The following is a 19,752-nucleotide window of genomic DNA, read 5'->3' on the forward strand; positions in this document are numbered from 1 at the left end:
GCAATCCCTGCAGACGTTGGAGCTGGCGTAATGTGGTTGCTAGGTAATGCCACCGCGATATGTGATCCACAGCCCGGGGTGTGCTGCCCTGGCCGCATCTCCTGATGATTGATACCAGCACCCTGTGCCCCTCACACACGCTACCCCATCCAGCCTAACCATAACGAACAGCAGATCCGAGTAATTCCTTCACTGGATACGAGTTCAGACACCCGGCGGGTGCAGCGTGCCCAATCGCTGAGCCGCAAATGCTGGAGTGATGTGTCAATGTCCAATTGTGAGTGGCAATGCAGGAGGCTGCTGGGAATAGGCGCCGATGGTCTCTCCGGTGGGACCACGGCTCTGTCATTGGGGCCAATCAGTGCACTAACTGCTATTGAACAAGTGCACTGTTTGGCTGCAATGACCCTGGTTCCTGCCTCAAATCCATCAGCGCCTATCAGCAGCCTCCTGCATTGCTTCTCAGTCGATTGAGCATTGACACATGACGGCACCATTTGCGGCTCAGCGATTGGGCGCGCTGCACTCACCGCGTGTCTGTATTGCGTATCCAGTGAAGGAATTACCTGGATCTGCTGTACGTTATGGTTAGGCTGGGTGGGGCAGCGTGTGTGAGGGGCACAGGGTGCTGGTATCAATCATCAGAAGATGCGGCTAGGACAGCACACCCCGGGCTGTGGATCACACATCGCAGTGGCGTTACCTAGCAACCGTGTTACGCAGGGATTTCTGGTAAGCGCAAGTATATTCCAACAACCCCTGTGTTAGAGTGAGACCCCATGCCCACAGCTCTGCCTTAGCAACCGCGTCATGCCAGCCAGCTTCAATGGTCTGCAGCAATGTCCTGTACACACACAGGCCGCTCTCTCATACATCCTTCCTCTGAGGAGAGCCGGCAGTGTCGCTGTGGTATAGATGCCCCCACCTCCATGCAGATCGAGGTCGTTTTTGGGGGAAAAGGCACCCCTGACCATAGACACACCAGGTTTAGTATTTTTTTTTCCTGGATTTTGTCCTCTTATTATTATTATTATTATTATTATTATTTATTAGATTTATATAGCGCCAACATATTACGCAGCGCTGTACAATAAATAAGGTTACAGACAATAATAACAGGGGTGACAGAACAATACAGGTAATAGACAATAGATACAACAATACAGGTAAAAGCAAAAAGATACACAACACAATGCAGACAGTAGTACAATGCCAGATCATAAACTGGAGTGGTAGTGGTAACAAGTTCCAAATTCTGGGTAAAGTGCACACAGTCATGTATGATACACAAGGGGAGAGGGCCCTGCCAAAGGCTTACACTCTAGAGGGAGGGGTTGGTGACACAAAAGGAGGGGGTGCAGCAAGAAGTTATTGGCAGAAAGGATTAGGGCAGTGTTGATTTGATGTAGGCCTCCTTGAAGAAGTGAGTTTTGAGTGCTTTTTTGAAGGTGGGAGCGAGCCTGATGGGCAGTGGGAGAGAGTTCCACGGGATGGGGGCAGCTCTAGTGAAGTCCTGCAGTCGTGCATGGGAGTGCGAGATGCGTGGGGTGGTTAAGAGGAGGTTGTTGGAGGAGCGAAGTGGGCGGCCAGGTGTATATCTGCTGACCAGGTCAGAGATGTAGCTTGGGCAGGACTTGTGTAAGGATTTGTAGGCCAAACATAGGACCTTGAAGCTAATTCTGAAGTGAATTGGAAGCCAATGAAGGGATTTGCGTAGGGGAGTCGTGGAGACAGAGTGGTGGGAGGAGTAGATGAGTCTGGCTGCTGCGTTCATGATGGATTGTAGGGGGGCTATGCAGTTTTGCGGGAGGCCGAACAGGAGTGAGTTGCAGTAGTCCAGGCTGGAGATGATGAGGGCATGTACAAGGAGTTTGGCAGTGTCTGGGGTCAGGAAAGGCCGGATCTTGGAGATGTTGCGTAGGTGGAAATAGCAGGCCCTAGCTACGGTTTGGATGTGGGAGGTGAAGGAGAGGGCAGAGTCCAGGGTGACGCCCAGGCAGCGGGCTTGTGTGGTTGGATGAATGATTGTGCCATTGACAGTGACGTAGAGGTCAGTGGGGGGTGAGGCAGCACGGGGTGGGAAGATTAGGAGTTCAGTCTTATCCAGGTTTAATTTTAGGAACCTGGCAGACATCCAGGATGAAATAGCCGAGAGGCCAGAGGATACTTTCTCCATGGTGGTGGTGGAGAGGTCAGTGGTATGGAGGTAAATCTGGGTGTCATCTGCATATAGGTGATAGTTGAAACCCAGAGAAGAGATGAGTTTTCCGATGGAGGTGGTGTAATCCTCTAATCCTAGGTGCATCTTATAGTCCGAAAAATACGATAATTTTTTATCTTCTGTTTAACGTTTCAGCGCTCTGCTACTGCAATTAGTAGGTGAAAAAGTACTGTTAAAATAATTCCTTTATTTGTCATATTATAGATGATAATGGCTTTCAGCTTATGAAAACATCAAAATCTCAGAAAGGTAGAATGTTGTGAAAATGTTTAATATTCAAGGCTCAAAGTGGCAGACTAATCAGCTAATTCATCCAAAAGACAATTGTGCTGGCTGTCCCAGCTGTCACTTCTCCATCACTTCCCTTGCCCATCCTAGGTAGCTACTGGTGCCCCTTAGTATTAGGTAGCCAGAAGTACCCTGAATGCTAACTAGCTAGAGGTGCCTCCAGTGAAGGGAGATCTCAGTGGAATGCAGAGAGCCGGGTGAATAACCTCTCATTTACACTCTCATCAGGATGTATAGGGAAGGAGGGAGGGAGGCGATCTAGGAGGGGAGTGAGCCACCATCATCAGGCGCCTGTAGGCACTGGCCTACAGTGCCTTACGGTCACTCCGGCACTGACACCTGCAAAGGGTTTCACATATCATTTTCACCTTTTCAGTTGAATTACTGAAATAAATGGAGTTTTGCACAATATTCTAATTTTTCAAGTGTCACCTGTATTACCCATATTTCCAGCAGCAACCATCGAGTAGCACATACAGTGCTACGGTAATGGTCGTTACTAACAAGCATTACTGTTAGTAATGCACTTTCCATAGCAACTCGCTACTCGAGTACCGTGGGTCATGCTAATAGCGTAACTTGCAGTACTTGCTGTCGGAAAAAAGGATAATACTGCTATGCGCTGTCTGTCCACAGCAGCTTTACCGCGATGTTGTGCATAAACCCCAATATCTGCTAAAAGATCCATCTACCTCACTCTAATGACCCATAAGCTAAGTGCAGATGTACGATTGTTGCCCCATCTTACTGCTTTTACTCATTTTGGATGGGTGGCCACTCATAGGCCAATCCATCCTCTTATGCTGATTTATGAGGAATGAATAACTTTGTCACTGCTGTTGGTTCTCTCCACTTTAAAAGGTTCTCCTGCTTCTCTCCCTACCTCCTTCAAATCCAAGTGTCTGTGTGTTCATATGCAGGTCTTTCACAGGGAAGATGATTAGGCAGATCTCGCCTTGCAAGTTGGATTGTCATCTGTATGTAGCTATAGTCGTGTTTGTTTATATCCTACAAAACTGTATATTTGATGCTTTTATCTTAAAGGGAATCTTAAGGCTAAAAAAAGTTTAACTGATTGGGGCTTCTTGCAGCCCTGTGCGGTAATCCTGTGCCAGCGTCGTCACTCCACGATCCACTCGTCAACTGTACCGATCTTGGGCTGCGCACCTCCGCATCATGCTCTCGTGCACGCCAACATTGTGCACAGGCGCAGTATGGAAAAATTGCAACTGTGTATGCGCAGGAAGCTCGATCAGGATGCTCAGTAGCCCGAGACCGGCCAGCTTTCAGGGGGTCACTGCTGCTGTCTGGAGGGACGCGGAAAGTTGGCGTGGGCACATGACTGCAGGGTGCTGCGAGAAGCTCCAGATAAGTTAAACTGTTTTTTTTGGGGGGGGGGGCTTACAGAAAATCTGTATAAAAAAAAAAAGTCCCCTGGGGGTACTAACCTTGGGAGGGGTAAGCCTCTGGATCCTAACAAGGCTTCCCCCGTCCTCCTCTGCTCCTCCGTTGCCCTGCCAGGACCCCTGAATCGTGGCAAGGTAAATATTTACCTACAGTGATCCTGCGCAGGCGCACTAGTGGCTCTTCGTTTGGGTAAGACGAAAATAGCCGAACTCGATCAATCTGCTCTACTGCTCAGGCACGAGGCCTTTTGCGGCTGCCCAGTAGAGCAGATACGATTGGGCTCGGCTATTTCCACCTAGCCCAAACAAAGAGTCGCTACAACGCCTGCGCTGGATCCCGAGAGGTAAATATATAATCCCTTGTCGTGTGAGGATTTAGGGGAGCCAGCACTGGATTCCTGCAGGCTTCAGAGGTCGGGGAAGCCTCATTGGGTTCCTGAGGCTTCCCTCTCCCGAGGTAAGTATCCCCCAGAGGGAGTTTTTTTAATTACAGAGTTTCTTTAAAGAACAAGCGACACCCACGCTAACCTAGAAATAAAAAACACATATATAAGTAGATAAATACTAATTCTACTTACATAAGAGATGTATTGTGCTGTCCACGTAATGATTCCTGTGAATTTTATAAAGGAAAAGCAGAAAATCCTATTCTAGGTAGTGGCCATCTTGCCAAACTAATGCCGACATCATATCCTCCCTGACTCTTGTTTCCCCCCTCCCTTCTCTTGCTCATTGTGTATTCATTAGCTGCCCTCCTCCCAGAGTCTTCAGACACTAGGAACTACACTGTCTTATCCTCCAATCACTGAGTCACCTCAGCCTTGCTTGTAAACACAAGATAAGCAGCTAGGCAGGAAAATAAATGGAAGAGGAGGAATATATTATAGATAAAAAGAACTCCCAGCATTCAACTCTTTGGCACTGTTAGGCACTAGGGCCAGTGCTCCTAAAGTTTGTGATAACTACAAACCATAACAGCAGAAAAAGTTTTGCAAGTTTTGAATGCAGGATTAGCATCTGTATCACTTAATACACTTAGACCAGTTGCTGTTGAAATTTGATTTTTATGATGACAATACCGCTTTAAGATTCCCTTTAAGGTTCCCACAAGCGGTACATTTTCAGCAAAGAATCACCTAAGCAATTGGATTGGAAGAAAATGTTATTGTCCCAAATTGACTGTGAACAGTTCTAAGGGTGACTGTTCAACAACACTTTAGTCAATCGGAAATAAGATTTTTATAATCCGTTGTGATGGATAGGAAGTACAGATTGGCTACAACAGCCTTAAACCTTGATGGTGTATGCAAAGGAAAATAAGGATTTTTTGTGTCTGCTTGCTTGTAAATATTTCACCATAACCCAAATGACTTCATCCATTTAAATGAAAATACATTATTTCGTATATGTTATTATCGTCTCCTCATGAGGTCTTGTTTGTGGATACCTTTCCATATTTGAGGTTTCACCTAAGTCTAACTGTTGATGGGTAGAAGGCACCTTTTTAAAGGTTACAATATGGGGCTAAGGGGGGACTGAGTGTCATGAGATGCAGCATCATACATTACCAGTTAGTGAAGCTAAAGACACATCCTCTTCACTTCTCTCCTCGGCTACCCAGTACAGTGTAACTCCTTGTGGCCCCCATCCCTGCATGTCATGTGATGAGCATCAGGGAGCCATAAGGTGTTACACTGTACAGCGTGGCTGTAGAGGATGTGTCACTTTCTCTTACAGATGCAATGAAGTCACATCGACAGTCAGGGGAACAGTATATAAGATAAAACAAAATATCACCTGCAACACCAAGGGGGTGGTATACATGTTGTGGTGCCCCTGTAACACCCAATACATAGGCAGAACCAAGAGGAAACTTAGAGATAGAATAGGTGAGCATGTGGGAAATATCAAACGACGCTTAGTTGGACACAGTGTATCAGATCACTATAGAACCCACCATCAATCAAACCCGGACACACTACGATACTGTGGAATAGAAAAAGTAACCTACCCCTGGAGAGGGTGCCACAAAATGAGGGAGATATCTAAGGCTGAAACAAAATGGATCTATAATATGGGAACACTAAAACCCAATGGACACAATGTTGATCTCGATCTGAACTGTTACATCTCAAACAGTTGACCCCCAGCGGGTAGGGAGGCACTGGGGGGGGGGGGGGGGGAGAGGCACAGTTTAGACTTGATAGTTAAAATTAATAGCACCACCTGGTGACCACAGGGTTCCTAGTTGTTATACATGCAATATATTGCCTTTCATGTATCACATGTATCTTTATGCATGTTATGTAGTTCTAAGTATTTTCAAGTATCTTTATATATACAGATGTACCCATGTAATTATGCAGACATGTATGGACACTCTGGTTGGCAGAATGGTGTCATATGCATAGTGACCACGAGATGGGCATCACACCCTATATGTTATAAGGAATATACTTTTAGGTCGTGAAAAAATAAGAGACAAGAGACCAGCTTAATTTAAGTCTATCATAATATTTTAATATTTTAATATTGTACTATGCTCCTTGGTTTATGTTAAAATGGGCTCTCTCCCGAATAGACATCCTTTATTCCCCATATGGCATGCGCGCGCATGCGAGCACCCCATGGGGACGTAGCTATCAGAGGCGGACTTGGCACGCCTACTCCTATGACGCACCCGCGCCACGGTTCACCAGGCTGATTGTTGCACTGGGCACGCACGGGGGTCGCGTATAGGATGACGCAATGGCGTAACCATGTTACGCATGACGTAAACGACGCAGCCGCCCAGAAAGCGCGTACTTACCGCTTTGAAAATATACGGGGGGAGGGACCACGCAGCCAATATAATTAATCCTGACGTCTTGCTGGCAAACCACGCCCCTGATGAGTCGCGCGAACGTGACGAAACGCGTAGGGTGGAGCTAGCAAGACGAGCAGGAAGCACCACAGCGGAGATACCGGCGAACCCGACGAGCCTATCCGGAGAGGCATGGGGGAGAGCCCGTTAATACTCAATGCGCTGTTTACATGAGATGTTTGTGAGTAACGATTTTAAATAAAGCTACTTTTAACTTTTACAGAATTACGCTATGTGAGGTCTTTTCCTTCCTGAGGAACACTGATATCCGTATGACAGGAGTGGAATAAGGCTTTCAGCAGGACCACAGCACAACAGGAATCGGGCAGTCGGCCGAAGAGGAATGTTGCAAGCGATTTGAGACCAATCTAATAGTGGTCACAACCTTTGGGTGAGTGCGGCCCCTTGAGGGGTTTTCTGAGTTGCACTATAAAGTGGAGCGCTGCCTATGTGTACTTACTGACTGTTTTAAAGGGGTTTCTGCTGACCCGCAATAGAAGCGCATACACCGGCAAAGTTTTTACTCTAGATAGAGTGGACATTGTTTATTCTACTTGTATGTGATACTGGTTCACGGTATCTGGATTCCAGGACTGTCCCTGTCATTAACTGTTTGAGCGCTGGACTTTACACATCATTCAGTACTGGATAGGGCCCTATGCCATATTTACATAATAGCTGAGAGCGCTTTTTTCTTATCTTTGTACTTCAGTGGATACAGAGCTGCCCAGCTTATCATGCCTGATCGCTGCACCTAGGGAGACTATCCAACTCCTGCCATACACTGCTTTATATGTACACAGCTCTTTTGCCACTTTTTATACTGGGATATGTGAGGGGGTGGTGCAGTGTTGTACCAATTTTTTTCATTATTTCTTTTTTTGTTTGAACTTGATAGATGGATGTCTTTTCAACCAAACCATGTAGCTATATATGGAAACTGTATATGTATTTCTCAGCCTTGAACACAAAATATACAGGTTGACTGTTGACGTGATGTTTAAAACCTCCGACAAATAGTGTAAAGATGATGGATAACTGTTCTATATTATTCCACAGGGGAATACAATACGGATTTGTAACGCGATCTTCTGTGCTGCATAATTACTAAACAGGCCCGGAATACAAAGCTATCCACAGGCTGCTTGTTCTGAGGTACCAGTATACATTATCACATCAAAGTCTGGCGTGTAAATACTTAACATACTTCAAAGCCATCGAAAAAAAAAGGAGGCCGTTTCTATAGGTGCCCCAAGTGTTGCTTGAACCAGATCCCGACCCGCGGCCTCCGAGAACCTGATATGTGTCGCTACTCCATTTATTCATCATGACTTTTCACAGCTTAATAACTCTTTGATCTTGTTTTCCAATGTGGAATCCCCCTCTGTGTCTGTAATTGCTTAATTCCTTTGCTGAATTAATATCCCTCGCCCCTGCTGCAGGGCTTCCCAAGCATGTAAACTTTCACAAATGGCACAAAAACTTTTTTTTCCCATTGCCTGCTATAGCCTGCTATAGTCGTGTATTTCCCACATGCTGCGCCTCTTAAGGAATAAACTGGTCACCTGCTTGGGAAACAGCAGCTCTTGAAGCAAACAATGGCTCGCTTCTACTACTGTTCAGAATGTCACAGACTCGCACGAGACGGGTTTCCTTCCATCGTTTTATGTTCTACTATGAATCATATTGTCGCAGAGCTTCTGTTCAATATCCCTTGAAGGCACCATAATAGTTCTGCAAACAGTTCCACCATGTGACTTCCTATAAATGAAATATAACAATGCTATCAGCAGAGGTGTGGCGTATAAATTATTCATCTGCCCACCAGATTTATGGAGGATTTTTTTCTTCTAGCGGTGTAGCCACCCTTCCTTGGCAAATGAGCAGAAACGATAAGGGCCAAGAGACCTTTGTGTGAGAAAATGTTTGACTGTTGCTGTAATTCCTATATTTATTCTTTTGCGTATTCATTCCTGTCTGTGGGCCTTTTCATCTTGAGCTGTGCACACAGTAGTGGCCTCGGTGTAAAGCAGATCTCCAGAGGGAAAAAAACACATCAACTCAAGCTACAGTAGCAATCGCCCACCTACTATCAATGAACCCCAAAGTTAAATTACCTATTGCTGTTAACAATAAAATCGCTAAATATATATTTTTTTTTAGCTTTCTAAAAGAGCAGCAGTTTACCACAGGAGCGATCCTCTGCCTCCCCCCTTCCCCAGTGTTGATTTAATTTCATGCCAACCTCCTTTCAGTTCTCTAAAGGAAGGGTCGTGTCCTGGACTGGCAGGGTTGCTGTACCTTAACCAGCTGTCAAATGCTGGGAACACACTTGTTTATGCTGAAAACTGTGGGCCTGATCCAATTTACTTTTTCTCCTAGGATAATTTTTTATCTTCTGTTTTAACCCATTAGCAGTTTCAATTGAGTTATCTTGTTTGAGATAACCTCAACCTCAGATAACCTGCTTTTAACCTCAGTCGGTGGAACTCCTTGTGCTGTAAATTCTTGAAATGCTTTGATGTCTCTCTGCTTAACAGGAAATATAGAAACTGAAAGCAGAAGTCCTCTGTTATGGTCTTACACTGCCCCCTAGTGACAAATGGCCATAAATACACATTACAGAAGTACTAGTACAAATGTAGCAAATACATTTAAAGAGAACCCGAGGTGGCTTTGTATAACGTTAGTGGGGCACAGAGGCTGGTTGGGCACACTAACACCAGCCTCTGTTGCCCCATGGTGTGTGTCAAAGACCCCCCTGCTCGCCGCTATCCTTCCCGCAGTGCTGGCGACACGCAGCGCGTCGCCAGCACAATGTTTACTCTAGCGCTGTCTGTCAGCGCCGCTCCCCCGCCTCCTCCGCATCGCCGCTACCCGCCCTCGTCCCTTCCCTCCAATCAGCGTGAGGGAAGGGACGAGGGCGGGTAGCGGCGATGCGGAGGAGGCGGCGGAGCGGCGCTGACAGACAGCGCTAGGGTAAACATTGTGCTGGCGACACGCTGCGTGTCGCCAGCATTGCGGGGGTATAGCGGCGAGCAGGGGGGTCTTTGACACACACCATGGGGCAACAGAGGCTGGTGTTAGTGTGCCCAACCAGCCTCTGTGCCCCACTAACGTTATACAAAGCCACCTCGGGTTCTCTTTAAAAAAAATGTGCTAAAATATATTGGCCTGGAGCACTTGCAAGTGTCTAAATAAATTGGCTGCTTAAGGGTTAACCCTCCTGGTGGTATGAAAAATTCCGCCAGGAGGCAGCGCGGCAGTTTTTTTTTGTTTTTGTTTTTTTAAAATCATGTAGTGGGCCCAGGGCTCGCTACATGATAGCCGCCCTCTTCGATCGCTTTCGGCGATCTCCGATCAGGAAATCCCGTTCAAAGAACGGGATTTCCTGGAGGGCTTCCCCCGTCGCCATGGCGACGGGGCGGGATGACGTCACCGACGTCGTGACGTCATTGGGAGTCCCGATCCACCCCTCGGCGCTGCCTGGCACTGATTGGCCAGGCAGCGCACGGGGTCTGGGGGGGGGGCCGCGCGCCGCAACGGATAGCGGTGATCGGGCGCGGGGCGGCGGCGATCAGTGTGCTGGCGCAGCTAGCAAAGTGCTAGCTGCGTCCAGCAAAAAAAAAAATTAAGAAAATCGGCCGAGCAGGGCCGGAGAAAACCTCCTGCGCGGCTTACCCCGAACTATGTTCGGGGTTACCGCCAGGAAGGTTAAATAACTTTTCACCACTTTGCAATTGAAAAAGTGGAAACAAGTAGGTGAGAAAGTGCTGTTAAAACTATTCTGAGTATTTTCTTACTTGCTTAAAAGCCATTTTATTCATAATGTGATAATATCACCTAGGAAAAAGGTGAACTGAATCGGGTCCTATGAGTTTTTTCTGCCATGTGAGTTTTTGGGTTTTGCATTTTTGGAATTGTATTTTTGTGTACAATTGTGTGTGCATTTACATTTTCCTCTTCAACCATTGAAAAAATACAGAATCATTTCTTTTCCTTTTTACATCGTGCACCTTCACATTAGAGCGGACCCGATCGGGCTCGGCTATATCCGCTGGAGCCCAAGGGGAAAGATGGTCCTGCGTGTGGGCTGGATATATATTGCTGCTTGCTGCAGGTGCTACTGTGCCTGTGTGCATCCGCCCATTTTCGAGGGGAGACGGTGCTCGATCGGGGCTACACTGGAGGACGGGAGAAGCCTTATTAGGATTTAGAGGCTTCCCTTTCCCAAGGTAAGTACCCCATAGGGGCACTTTTTTTCCTTACAGGTTCTTTTTAAATGACCTATTGGATTGGTCTGCCATCAGATTTCTGTAGAGAGTAGAATACGTGCAGTATTTATCTGTAGAGCTGGGTCAGAACTTTCTAAAGCATTTTGATATTTGTAATCCAAATTTCTTGGAAAAATACATTTTTATTCCATCTTTTTTAAAAAGGTCCAAAATAATGACATATATATATAAAAAAAAATAGTCTGCAGAAACATTCACAAAGGATAAATGTGCCTAGTTCCTGGGAGGACAAGATCTGCAGGACTCCATTTGTCTATAGCTTATCCTGCTCTGCTTTTGTCTCCCCAATTCTTCAGCAAGGAGGCTTACTTATTGGACATACAAATTTCCACTGAATAGGGAAGCTAAAATGTGTCAATGAAATATTATCATGAAAGTATAAAATGTCAAGCATAACAAACTCAGAAAGTCATATTATAAATGACTCTCGTTGTAATGCATCACGGTACCAGAAAAATATTTCCTCACTGAAAATACATTCCAGTATATCACAAATGCATATAACTATTGTAGGTGAAACCCGGGGATCTGAATCATGCGCTGGATTTTTATTATTGCAAGGGACGCTGGTGACGTACGTATACACGCTGCTGGTGAGTTGGGCGCATGGTGAGTTAGCCGAATTCACGAACCACCCTGCTGCCACTCAAATTAGATTCGTAGCAACTCAAAGGGAGAAGTAATTCTGGAACGCCAGAACCGCCAAATAACCTTTGCGCGAGGGTCTTTATAGCACTGGTGCTAGGCTGAACAAACGACGCGTACATGATGTCATGGGCCAGGCAGGGAGTGGCATGCACAATAGAGTTAGCCATCGCTCGACCAATTTGATCAGCCGGTGGATTGCTTGCAGAGCAGTGGTTGGGGGCCACTGTACAAACACATGAGTATTGGCTGAGGCAGTCGTCATCGGACACCTCAGACAACTTTGACCATGCATATATATTAGGCTTCATAAAAACCAGCAATAAAAAAACAAATCGATGCTTTCAAACTCGGTGGTTTTGGTTTGCCTTTATATATTGCACTGATTAAGGGCAAAAAGCTTTATCCTCCTCTTCTCCTCTGTCTCCGTTCATCTTGCCGTTGTGCACAGTATCCATTCCTCCGAGTGTGTCATCACACTGTACAACCCCAACCGCCGTACTCATCTCTACCTCAGTCGCTGTCTGCAGCTGCCACAGATCCTGCCGCTGTACACATGCCTCCTTCCTGGTTACTGTTACCCTGCAACTGTGTGACTGGGTGGCACACGTTGGCACCAGGTTTAATTTTCTTTCCTGATTTTTGCCCTCTAAACCTAGGTTTGTCTTATAGTTAAGAGCTTCTTATAATCCAAAAAAATACAGTATTTTTTTTTGCTAATAAGTGTTGCACTTTATGTCTTCACATTTCTTAACTTCAGCACCTTGCAACTAGCGCATTTGTACTTAGTACTTCACTGGGGTCTCCCCCAATGAAGCCCATCTGGGGTAAGAACATGTAGGGAACTTTTGTGGTGTTTTTAGTCACTTATCATTTAGTGCCGTTTCAGGTGTGTCCAGCTGGACTTTGGCCCTGCTCATGCATACTCGCAGCCACAGCCCACATGTATGTTACTATTTGATGACCAGCACTGTTTATGTAGCACCTTATACATCCTTTGAATTCTCAGCAGATTTTAGGAATACTAATAAACGTTATTGAAAGGTTTCAGTTTTTCATGTGGGGATTCCAGAAACAGTACCGTTAGTTTAGGAGTTATTGTAAGTACAGTATACAACTTTATATTCACAAGGATGAGTTGCAGATCCCTGCAACCAACGGAAAAGCTTTCGGGGGAATAAACTGTTTCTGCTTGTCTCTCCAGGTCTTGCCGGATGCTGGATGGCCCCTCTCCTAGATGTAGTTTTGGGTAAAACTACTACCTCCCAAATAAGGTCTGACTGGAAATGTGTTGGGATGTAGGCGCCCAGAATATTAGTGTAGCCATCATGCAAACATGGCTGTTCAGTACCTATACAAAGTACAGTATATTCTCTGTGTAATCATATCTGGGATTCATGGTTCTTTGAAACCAGCTCTGAAACAGTTAATTGCTAAGTATTTTTGCCTAGTTTGCTGTTTTCAGTTTTCCCTCCTACATCTCCTACTAGGAGGAGAATTCCTCTTACCAATAGGAGTGCAGCTTTTATACTGTGGAGATTTTGTAGCCAATGAGAGAAAGTCTAAATCATAGCTCTGAGAGGAAGGAATCTTCCCGAAGGGGAGTTTTTAGTGAGCTGACACCAGAGAAGGACTGTCTGGTAAGAGAAATGAAAAAGCCTGATGGGGATCTGAAGAGCTGTGCTGTCTGTGAGGTGAAATCCTTTGTCCACAGTGCATCCTTTTTGAAAAGGAGTTTTCCACACACAGAGCTGAGCTGTCTGTGAAATTAAATCTCTTTCTCCAGTGACATGCGACTGCATCCTAGCTGAACAGGAGTGTTTACAGGCCACTATACATGATTCTGTTTCTTCCTGCCTCATCTGAAGGAACTGTAAACAACCTGTGTTATTACTACAGTACTCAGCTGATAGTGAATACAGTTTATTGGTAGAGATGGCCCGAACTGTTCTCGGTAAACTGCGAACATTTGGTGTGCTTGACCCACCCCTATACATCATCATGGAGCCAAATTTTGATCCCTTACCTCACATTCAGCAGACAATGAGCAGCCAATCAGCTAGCACCCCCTCCTGGACCTCCTGTTAAAGAGCAGTTGCGGTGGCCATATTGTATTCATTCTGGTTGCTGTTAGTGAGAGCAGGATCAGACTTGCTGCAGATAGGTAGGGAAAACATTAGCTAGGCCTGTGTTCTTGTTCCTCACTGACTACTTGCTGAAAGCATCCCAAATAGCTGTTTTGAGGGCTAGTACATCAATCTCCTGTTTTTTTTTTTATTATTTTGTGTGTGACACTCCACAGCCCACTGGCACCTATAGCTGGGCACACTACTGCTACTGTGGCCACATTACGTTGCAGGCACAGTACCACTCCAGTTCATTATTTGTAGGAATGTACTGTGATTTCTGCCCTTTAAGGATTAAAACCTGACTCTGCATCAATTCTGTAATTTTTGGTGGGATTTTTGTTATGGATCACCCTCCGGCATGCCTCAGTTCAGGTGTTAGACCCCTTGAAACATCTTTCCCATCACTTTTGTGGCCAGAAACAGTCCCTGTAGGTTTTAAAAGTTGCCTGCCCTTTGAAGTCTATGGTGGTTTGCCATGATTGCGAACATTTGCAGAAGTTCGCGTTCACTGTTCACAAACCCAAAATTTGATGTTCGCGACATCATCACTATTAGTATGTCTTATCATCTGCCTGCATTGCAGGTTCACAGAGCCAACTTTAAATTACACCTGAATCCATAAAAATAACCTGTCAGGTGAAAAACATGACACAATTACTTACCTTATTAGTATTTCCCTCGCCATCATATCGGGCACTCCTGCTCCCCCACTCTTCTGTAATTACCGTATTTTTTGGACTATAAGACGCACTTTTTCTCCTCTAAAATTTGGGAGAAAAAGTCAGTGCGTCTTATAGTCCGAATGTGCCATGTCTGTTCCCTTGTGTCCTCGATTATTGTGTCCCTGTGTGCTCCTCCTTGTCTGCCTCACTTCCTCGGGGTCTTCAGTCATCCCTCCATTCCTCTGATATTGGATGTCTGATTGTTTGTGTCCCCCTTTCTATGCCCGTCTCTGTCCCTGTGCCCTCCATGTCTGCCTCCCTGTATCTTCTTCAGTCCCGTGTGTTGTGTCCTGTCGTCCTTCCTATGCCATCTCTTTACCGATGCGCATGTCTTCAGTTCTCCCGTGTCCTCCTCCCTCCTGTCCGTGTCCCCCTTTCTATGCCATCCGATGCGCATACACACCTAGCAGCCGGGTGCTCACCTCTTATACATCCCACTGCCAAAGCCATACGCATCCAGCAACCGCGTGCTTGCGTCCGATGTAATGACAGAGCAAACTACCAATCAGGCGGGGGGCGCTGGCCCAGACCGCGAATCACAGCCCTCACTGCTCCCTGCTCGCTATTTAATAGGACGCGATAGTATCGCCGGCGGGACAAAGCAGGGAGCAGTGAGGGCTGTGATTGGCGGTCTGGGGCAGCGCCCCCCGCCTGATTGGTGGTTTGCTCTGTCATTACATCGGACGCAAGCACGCGGCTGCTGGATGCGTATGGCTTCGGCAGTGGGATGCATAAGAGGTGAGCACCCGGCTGCTAGGTGTGTATGCGCATCGGATGACATAGAAAGGGGGACACGAACAGGAGGGAGGAGGACAGGAGGGACGAGGACACGGGAGGACTGAAGACATGCGCATCAGTAAAGAGATGCATAGGAAGGGCGACAGGACATTGAGGACAGGAGGGACACGACGCAACACATGAGGATGGAAGACACAGGGAGAAAGACATGGACAGAGACGGGCATAGGAAGGGGGGCAGGACATTGAGGATAGAAGAGAGGAGGATGCAGGGAGACAGAAGATTCAGGGGAACAAAGTGAGGCAAACATTGAGAAGCACACCAGGGACAGAGACAAGGCAAAGGAAGGGGGACTTTGGAAGACAGGAGGGACAAGGACAAAGGGGGGCGAAAGACACAGGGGAACAGACACAGGGAGGCAGACATGGATGGGTACATGGGGACAGAGACAAGGCATAGGATGGGGAATGAGAACACAGGGGGACACTGATCAAAGGGATACAGGGGACACAAGAGGTACAAGGAGGGCACAAGGGGAACATAATAATTGCGGGGGGGGGGGAGAAGGTCTATTAGATGCCCCTGCACCATGGATGCACCAAGTTTAGAATATTTTTTTTCCTTGTTTTTTGCCCTCTAAACCTAGGTGCGTCTTATGGTCCGGAGCGTCTTATGGTCCGGAGCGTCTTATAGTCCGAAAAATACGGTACACATCTCAATTTCTGCACGCGCACGGTAATTGCACTGACCCTCTACCTACTTTCGGGTCAGCACCAACTTCTGTAATACATTCGTTGCATCCGTTCTTTAGTGTAGAGCAGTGGACAGGCTGTAATGCTCCTTATTGTCACAAGAGGGCGCACAAATGCAATATTTGTACCGCTCGTACACTAGAAGGAGATTCAAAATGTATCCATATACCCGGCTCTACCTGCGGTCACGCTTCACAGCTCTCCTGCTACATAGTGAGAGCTGCAAGACAGGCGGTGACTATGCCTCTAGCAAGGACGAAAGAGTAGGCAGGGAGGAGTCATAGAGATGGTGAAGGAGATAAACTGCCTCTTCCTCTCCACTGCTTCGACATTCTGTCAAAGGTCGAAGATCATGGAACGGCAGAGTGGGGGCACCAGGGGGCAAATGATGGTGAGGTTTGCAGCACAGAAAAGCACTGTTAATTTAAACACAGCATGCGGTTCAGGGGTACTTTAAGTGAGTGATTTTTGTTGTATTGTGACTCTCACATGGTCGGGCAACGCAGTTTTAGTTAGGACTAGAGACAAAAACTGTCATATTGGCCTAAAAATCTGCTCTGGGGTGTCTTGGCCTATCTGAAGAGGATCATTCAAATATATCTAATAATCCATCTTGTCTCATCTTCCTGCTTCTGCTCTCCTGAGTGAAGCTCCTTGTGAATTACAAATACTATTTTATGTATGAGCTCCAACTACCGGCCTACTACTTAGATTAACACTGGCCACTGTTTGGGGAAATTAGCTTACATTTTATCTGAGTTTGATAATAACAGACTGTTTATACATTTGTCATTTAAGGTGCACTTAACCCCCTTGGCGTTATGATTCTTTCTGGATTTTAGGGTCTAAAAGCGGTGCAATTTTTTTGCACCCTTTCAGACCCTAAAACCTGGAAAAAAATCATGCTGCCAGGGAGATCTGCACAGCCCCAGCAATCACTCACCTGCCTGGCTCTAGCACTGCAGTTATGCCTCCATCCTCCGGGTGGCGCTGCAACTCTAAAGTGAAATTGCCGGCTGTCATCATGACGACAGCCGGCGATCTCACCAGCAGGAAGCAGAGCCCTGGAGAAGAAGAAGAATGGCGGCCACGTCGGGATCCCACAGGAGGTATGTAAATCCGCCCACTGCACACTATACTCTGCACAGACCTCCCGGTGGCTAACCCAGCAGAGGTCGGGAATCCGGGATTACCGCTCTTAGCTGCACTTTTCCGCCCCGACCCTAGCTTAGGATAACCGCCAAGGAGGTTAATAATCTACTGTGATTTTGGGATTTGACATCTCTGGATTTCCTGGTGCTTCTTTGGGCCAAACTCTCCCCAGAGTCTTTGGAGGTGTCGTTCTCTATTGCCTTCCTTTGCAAGCAACTGTTGGTTTTCCATTGCCATCACTGTGAGTTCAGATGCTATGACCTATCTGTTAGAACATGTTTCTAGAAGGTACATTTTTAATTTTATCTCTATTACTGGGTCTCCAAATCCAATAAAATAGCTTAGCATTATACTGCTGGTTCATGTGCATCACTGGAGGTTGTGGGTATCACCATAGTTGGAGAAGAACAGGACCCATCTAACATAGCTACACCTTCGGGTGCGCTACATTAGAATAATAGTTTTCTATTGGTATAGAAAATTCATAGAGAGGTTTTCTCATACGCCCATACTCTGATTTACATTATTACAAGCCTCTGAGTATTGACCTGAGAAAGAGGGGTAGTACCTGAGAAACGCGTTGTCTATCTGTGCTTTATATAAAAACATTTTTCCAATTGAACTGGTGTCCTCTCTTACGGAGAGGTAAGAGAGCACTTCTCTTTTTCATGAACTGAATTTTTTCATACCAGTAGAAAACTATAAAACTAATATTCTGGGTGCCTCCATACCCACAAATGTCTAGTAAAAGTTATGTTTTAACTTCTGTGATTTGTGATTTATAATCAGTCGTATTGCCACCTCATTTGTGCTTTGAAATGAGTAGCAAAGGCTTCTGTACAGCCAATTACTTCTGCCACAAGGTAGGAAATAATTGACAAGCTCATAGCAACTCTATTACTAACAGTGTACACGGAATACTGTTGCTAAGGCAACAAAGAAAAGCAATTTTAGAATACTGTCAATTTTAGAAATTCTTAGCACACTCCAAATTGAAATTGAAAGTTTTTTTGTTTTAAGAACATGAAATTGCCAGTAGACTTGTGCAGCATTTATGGCATTTGTTTCCCGTTAACATGTAACTGAGGTTGGGTTTTACCAGTTTATGTGCCAAAAACAAACACATTGTGTAGCTGTGAAGTCTTCATTTACAGGAACATGTAGTGTAGTGCCCTTATCAGAACGCCTCTGCCAGACTCTCTTGATGGCTTCTGAAGTGTGAGGTACATAAACCATTGTGCTGAGCTAATGTAAGCCACATGGAACAGGTCACTCTAGTCTAGTTATGTCTAAATACACTTTGCAATCTCCTAGATAAGGCAACACAAAGCTGAGGTGTGAAAGGAGGAACTCTACAAGGCTGTCAGAAGGGTGTAGAAAAGTTAAGTGTTACATTCCTAAATACTGTCATTCACTTAGAGAATACGTGTCAAAGGCTTTTATTGTCCTGGCATTTCTTCACTATCTTTTGGGTGAAAGTGGCTGCTGTTAATTAAAAGGCTTGAAACTGCTTTGCTGACATGTGTAGTTTGTAGGCCTGATCTGTTGCACTGCATTTATGACTTAAAGGAAAACTTAAGTCAAATAAAAAAAATGACATTTACTCACCTGGGGCATCCCTCAGCACCCCGAAGCTGGATGGTGCCCTCGCAGCCCCGCTCCGATCGTCCTGTCCCCGCCGGCGGCTACTTCCGGTTCGGCGACAGCCGCCGACAGGCTGGGAACGCGGCTGATTTTCCGCGTTCCCAGCCGCTGCTATCACCCTCTATGCTGCTATAGCGTATATATAGACGCTATAGCAGCATAGAGGGTGATAGCAGCGGCTGGGAACGCGGAAAATCAGCCGCGTTCCCAGCCTGTCGGCGGCTGTCGCCGAACCGGAAGTAGCCGCCGGCGGGGACAGGACGATCGGAGCGGGGCTGCGAGGGCACCATCCAGCTTCGGGGTGCTGAGGGATGCCCCAGGTGAGTAAATGTCATTTTTTTTATTTGACTTAAGTTTTCCTTTAAAGAGTGCCTATATAGTAGGGGAAGAAAAATAATTCCATATCTTGCAAAGTGAGAATTTAAAACATATTGTAAGTAGATCAAGACTTTAAAGTTACTTTTATTCAACCAGCAAGTAATTACCCTGATTAATTGGGAGCAGTTGTTTTAATCAACTCAACAGATGAAAAACAGCAGCTCTCTTCAGTTGCTTTATGCTGGACAGGCATAGCTAAGACAAAGGAGCTCAGTGAGGACCTGCGGCTGCGCATTGTGGCTGCTAACAAGTCAGAAAAGGGCTACAAGGCAATTTCTAAATGTTTTCAAGTTCCAGTGGCTACAGTGCAAAGTAATATTAAAAAATGCAAAATGTTCCGCACTGTGGAAAATCTTGAATCCAATTGAGAATCTGTGGAGGGAGCTAAAGATCAGGGTGATGGCAAGGAGACCCTCCAACCTGAAAGATTTGGAGCTCATTGTAAAGATGAATGAGCAAAAATACCTGTGGAGACATGCAAAGCTGGTCTGCAATTATAGGAAAGCGTTTGATTGTTGT

General features: G+C 46.0%; 2 long non-coding RNA genes across 2 annotated transcripts in view; one reads left to right on the forward strand and one right to left on the reverse strand.

Moving 5' to 3' along the window:
- LOC137528480 (uncharacterized) overlaps positions 1–19,752 on the reverse strand; it is a 137,401-nt gene that overhangs the window by 102,946 nt on the left and 14,703 nt on the right. The gene's annotated exons all lie outside the window — the stretch shown is intronic.
- LOC137528483 (uncharacterized) lies at positions 7,011–18,581 on the forward strand. The gene is made up of 3 exons (XR_011023411.1): positions 7,011–7,169; positions 7,838–7,933; positions 18,526–18,581. It is a non-coding gene; the product is annotated as an uncharacterized lncRNA (long non-coding RNA).

This window comes from Hyperolius riggenbachi, chromosome 1, assembly GCF_040937935.1.
Source record: "Hyperolius riggenbachi isolate aHypRig1 chromosome 1, aHypRig1.pri, whole genome shotgun sequence".
Taxonomy (NCBI): domain Eukaryota; kingdom Metazoa; phylum Chordata; class Amphibia; order Anura; family Hyperoliidae; genus Hyperolius; species Hyperolius riggenbachi.